Below are 6,000 nucleotides of genomic sequence, written 5' to 3'. Positions count from 1 at the left end.
AAATGCATCATTTCATGTGGCTCCCATTTGGTGAGAGGATTCTAATCCCTGGTGAACAAACAGGGGTCATGATATAATTACTGTTAAGTTCAAAGCAATTTATTGTGGTAAATTTCATACAAACATTTTAAAGGAAAAGCAACTGATGAGAGCGTGAAGTAAATTGTCCTTGTAGTTATTATTTTAGCTTCAGACTTCCACTTTTACCTTTTCATTACAAGGCCAAAAATGTGGAATATTTTTGAAATTCACTTTTGGAAGACACTTGACCATTCCTGTGAATGGTTAGAAAATATTTGTGACAAAGCATTTCAAGGTTAAGAATGTTCATATTTACTATCTTCAACTAACATATGGTTTGTGATTTTGTGAATGTGTGTTTCTAAGTTTATTTATTAAGTCATAAATGCGGGCTTTTCTTTGCCATTTGGCAGACTCTTGCTTGGATTATTTTACTGTCATCTTCACAGTTCTAAATTCTTTAACAATTACTTTTCTATATCTTTTTGGCATTTGCTTACATGTCAGCAGCTGAAAAATTATGCAGTAATTGGCACAGATAACTAAGACTGTAATGATCTACTGCTCCATCTACTGTTGAACAGTGACATTCGTAGTGCTTCAGGAAAAAAAGCACGGAATGCATTAAGGAAATAATAACAAAATGGAATTTGCAGCAAGTAAACCTACTGTTTCTGTCTTTAGAGGACAAACATGTTTTTTTCTTGCAGAATTAAGAATTCTGAGTACCACTTCAAATCAGACCTGAAAAGCAAAGAGAAACTTTCCATCTCCCTTTTCACCTTATAGGAGTTGCTGACAACACTGGTTTTGTTCATGTTAATGGAAATTAGTTAGAGAAGAGACGGTCTAGCATTACCGAGCTGACTCATGTTATACAATGTGCTGTATTTATGTCACTGGCAAAATGTATGTTATTGCTGTGAAAAAAACCTTGCAGTGATTTGTGAATTCTAACTTTTTCTATAAGCACTCACTGAAAGATGAGGAAGGCTTAAATAGTTGTGGGAGTTTGAAGTATGGAAAAACTGCATGTGTGTGAAATGATGTGTTTTATAGTCTTTACAGAACAACGGTACTTGATTGTTTTGTCAGCTCCCTGGTAATCTCTCATTTGTACTGCATTCGTCGTGTGTTTCAGTCTTCAGAGAAGCTAGTGAGTCTGGCTTTATTGCCCGTTTGAGTGAGAGCAAGCTGCTCCTCACAATCTCTGGTGCATTTTGTTCAACGTGCTCATTTTTGTAATCAAATTCTTATTCACACATCATAGTGAAGGATGGTCATTTTCAATTTCCAGGCAGCTCCTTTTCCATGCTGAGCTGGCGCAAAAGCTTGAATATAAATTAAAAAAATCAACCCTTTCCTTGAGAAGCTCACAGGTCATAATTTACTTCTTTCATCCCCTCTCCTGCAAACACCTAATTCTCCATACAGCGTTGTTCATTACATAGTCTTCAGTGGGACTGTTTTTATAAACATTTCCTAACATGTTTATGCACCTTTCAAACTGAGGTTTTAGTGCAAAGTGATGTGCTCACTGGTTCTTAGGTACCACTGAGAGTACTGAAAATATCCCTGTAAAGCTATTGAACTTTACTGGAAAACGGAAACTAATTTTCAGTAGATCCATTTAATAGATAAGGCATTGCCTCAATTAAGGCTGCTGTGTAACTGGAAAAGCTGCATTACTCTTAAATCAGGAGTAGATCTTAAAGCTCTGCCCCAGAGTGGCATGGAGTCTGATTTTCCCAGACTTTGGGGAAAAGCAATGCCATCACTTTTGAGCAAAGCATCTACTGCAGATGATCTGGAGACTAACATTTATCAGTATCTTTGCACGGTGATTGCAATTGCTTTGGTGAGACCTGTAGAAGAGAAAAGGGATGGGAGAGATATACGCTTAAGTACCAAAAGATGACAGCATTATAAATGTTTAAAACTTTTCAACTTACCTTCGTGTAGGAAACCTTTTTTTTTTTCCTGCCAAACTGCTTATTTATTTTCAGGTAATTTTTTTTTTAGTTTTGAATGTAATTACACTGCTTGTGTCTACAAATACGTATATGATATCTATATTTTTTCCCTATTATATAATGGTTTTAAGATATGATCAACCTTTTGAAAAAAAATTGAGATTTTGGAAAGTGAGAAATTGAAAAAGACTAATGCAATTTGCTATCACCGTCGAGTCTGACCACTTCCAGGGAAATCTCTGCATTTGTTTATATCACCGTTGTCACGTTTTCAGAATCATAGAAAGTCATGAATTTGTTTAAAAAAGCTAATGCTGTACCTATTTCAGGTTAATAAATCTACTGTTTCCTCTTTGAAATTACACAAAATGAATATATTTGTAATCCTATGCAAGGGATGTCCTTTGGGCTAGCAGTTCATGCACACTTTGGCAAAGGCTAGCAGCACGCACCTTTTCTTACAACGAATGGCACTTAAGCTTATTTCGTTATTAACTTTATCTCGTGTATCTCTGAGGAATCTAATGAAATTGTTCTTCTTGGTCACCTGATGGTTTCTGGACAGAACAGCTAATGCGGTTCATTTCTGTCACTTTTTTTTTTTTGCTTGTAATTACTGAGCTCTTCCTACTTTTGATCACATGAGTAGCGTGAGACAATAAGGGCTCCTGTCAAATGCTGCAAACTCCTGCTGCAGCCAGGGGCGTCTCTAGGCAACAGCTGCTATGTGTAAGATAAAACTTGTATGGAGACATAGGACAGATATTGCTTGTGTCAGAGGGTCTGACGTTGCATTGCAGTTGTTATGAGAAGAGCGATAGGATGCACTTTTTGCTTTAGTGTGGTCTTTCTGTGTGTATTTATGATGTTAAGTATTTCAGCAGCATTTCCTACTTAGAGGCAAATGCTCAAATGCTGTTTCATATCAATCTTGTTTTTTCTTATTTATTTGGACGCCTGTAATTCTAGCGTTTAAGCAGTACTCAATAGTGCAACAAGAGTGGACCAGTTTTACTTGTCTTAAAGCAAGTGTGTGATGCTGCCTATGATGTGAAAAGCATATTGCATGAGAAATAGGGGTAACAATATTCCCAATAGCTCGTTGAACACTTAATATTGGGTAACAGGCCTGGTCTTCCCTATTACTCTTGAGATCGGAGCTGAGTCAACGGGAATGCAGAATTGGAGCAAATTCAGGCTCGATATAAGCAGATACAAATCCCTCTGAAATCTCTATCCCAAACCTCATGTTTGTGTAACTGTGGTTTAAAATTGTTGTTGGGTGTCAGTGACCAACAACCCAGTCGGCACTGATTTGTCATGCGGTTGGTTAGAAGAATAAAACCAAAAACGAAGCTTACAGAATTCTGCTTTATGCAGGACGAACATATCTCCTTGTTTCTAATAGGTGAAGTACTCTGGCATAATTAATTTGTTATTGAAAGAATAAAAATTAAAAAAATAATCCACACACTCTTAAGCCAAATGAAGATCTGGTCCATGGTATCAACTGTATATTAAGTTCATGAGTTAGAACATGCCATGAGGTAATGATAAATGCCAATCTAAAATCCAATCTTTAGACATCAGATAAAGACCTTTAAGGCACTGTTTAATGGCTGGATAAATTCAAAGGATGCTACTTCATCTTACATCCCTCTTCTATGAGCCTCACTTATGTAGCTTCTGTTCCCGTACCATCTACATGCCTTAGTACAGGAGACATTTGAAAATTCAAAGCTGATACTTTCTCTCAGTGCGTTGTCAATACAATTTTTCTGATCATCTTAGCCCCAGACTAATTTATCCCCACTTTATCATCACATCATCAAGCTCTGTATGAGTGTGTGTTTGGGGGGGGAGGTGGGATCTGTCTTAGTTTTAATTAAATGCAGGGACTGGGCACACTCCTAAAGTTATTACTTAAACAAAACTCCCATTAGGGACCGCAGCCTCCAATAGCAAATCTTTTTTCAGCAAGCTTTACTTCTCAACAATGACATGTATTTGTATATTTGCTCTATTTGTTGGTTTTATTTTTGACTAGAAGATAAAGTGTGTTTATGCAAAAAATCATGTACATCAGGGAAAGTCACAGCTGTAGTTTTTTAAAAATCATTTCTGGATTTCCGTAGCGTCATTTAAATATCACTAGCTTGGAGAGAGGGTGTTGAGTTGCATCTCCCAGTGTCAGATAGAGCCTCGTAACAACAATGTGAATTTTTTTGAGAATTTTCCAGAGAAAGCAGAGCTTCTGCTCCCTGTGAGCACGTCCCTGACCTTTCTCATCTAAGTAGATAGGGATTCTAGAGACAGTGAGGCAGGACGTGTGCCTTTAACTCTTAAGGGACTGGGTTGGTTTCTATTTAAAAATGATCCCCTGAACAGTTCCAAGCAATTCAGCGCGAGCATTTTCTGAGGACTCGGAACTGTAGTTCAGAATGAGTGCACTTCTCTGCATTTGGTTATCTGAGTGAATTTTACCTGACAAAGCCGCCCGTCTCTGGGATGAGTAACTTGCCGTTCTTTCACAGTTTAATATAGAACATCATAAATAGTTTTCTTGGCAAGGGATCTGTTTTGTGAATATAAAGAAGTAAACGGATTCTGTTTGTGCTGGCTGTGCTGACGGGCCCAATAGAAACTGGCTTATTTTGACATGGGTTCCCATATATGGTATGGGTCTATCCCCAGATCCCTTTTCCCCACTAAACAAAATGAAATCCTAGGTGCGATTGCAGCCAGAGGTTGACTTGTAGCTTTGCAAAACCATCTGCTTTCCTGAAGTATTCCCAATGTACTTCCTACAAAATAATGTATCGCTTACTGGGATGTAGTAGCCAGAAGACTTTCGTCCTCTGAAAGTATTGCTCTCATTCACAGAGTAGTTAACTGAAGGTAAGGAGATACAAGCAGTGAATAACCACAGATTTTTTAAAAGAAAAAACGTTCTGTCTGAATCTGTTTTTACAAAATAATGTTTGTGGGTGGGTTTTTGGTTTTGTTTTTTTTCTTAGTGCTTTAGACCTGGCATAGCGTTAATATCTTTTTTTTTCCTTTGGTACTGCAAATCATCAGGCTGTTTTCCTCGTCATATCCGGACTAAGCATACTGAAAAACTGTGGAAAAATAAGAGTGACACAAACTGAAAGATGCTGTCTGCACAGTGGGAACGATCCAGAGAGCCCCGGTCAAATGTAGTTACTGTGTTCGCCCTAATGGTTCTTACTATAACGTATATATTTTAAAACCTTTTTTTTTTTTTTTTTTTTTTTTTATTATTATTATGAGCTACTAAAAGTGCTGTAATAGGAATGTATCGTAAAGCCATTACAGTTTAATGGCTTGCTAATTGAATTATTTAATTACTTATTGATTGGTAAAAGCTAAGCTTTAGAGAGTTACGTTACTTAACGCTCCCATTTAACTCTGCAACCAGCGCTCCTTTTGGAAATACTCTCAGGTCAGTGGAAAAGGCCTTTTCACGGCTGTAAATATTAGAAATGTAGTAAGTGAGCAGCAGTAATTTGAAATACAAATTTGACCGTGTTTACAATCATTATTAGAAGTACTGATTTCTTCACACATCTGCATGGTTCAGGCTATTTTTAAAGTTCCTGGGACTTCGTTTAATAAATACTTCTAAATGGGAGAAGGCTGGCTTCAATAGTTTTAGCAGACCCTTTCTTTACAAGGTTGCAAGAATCTCAGATATTTGAGAACAAATCTGTTACATATCCAATCAAAACGGCATGTCCGGGCGTGCAGGCGGGCTGCGCTTGAGAGCCGCTGTGAGTATCCTGATTTAGCTCCTCTCATTGATATAATGTTGGTTTAATTCCAGTTATTCTATTAGGACGGCTTTTGTTTAAAGCCAGCTTACGGGAGGGGACGCGTCCACACGCAATTAAAGCATTTCAGAGCGGGGGGGGGGGGCGCGGCGCTCGGGGCGGTGCGGGACGCGCAGTGTGCGCGCTGCGCAGAGGAGCGCGGCCGGGGCGGGCGG

General features: G+C 38.2%; 1 protein-coding gene across 1 annotated transcript in view; it reads left to right on the top strand.

Moving 5' to 3' along the window:
- Positions 1–5,756: 5,756 nt before the first annotated feature.
- The window catches only part of EYA1 (EYA transcriptional coactivator and phosphatase 1), an 88,454-nt gene continuing 88,210 nt past the window's right edge, over positions 5,757–6,000 (top strand). The window contains exon 1 of the mRNA XM_042869989.1: positions 5,757–5,785. The gene's annotated coding sequence lies outside the window, so the exon portion shown is untranslated. The remainder of the gene's footprint in view (positions 5,786–6,000) is intronic.

The sequence above is a fragment of the Lagopus leucura genome, unplaced genomic scaffold, assembly GCF_019238085.1.
Source record: "Lagopus leucura isolate 7727_CA_CO unplaced genomic scaffold, USGS_WTPT01 Super-Scaffold_100002, whole genome shotgun sequence".
NCBI classification, from domain to species: domain Eukaryota; kingdom Metazoa; phylum Chordata; class Aves; order Galliformes; family Phasianidae; genus Lagopus; species Lagopus leucura.
This window is presented reverse-complemented; position numbering and strand designations above follow the sequence as displayed.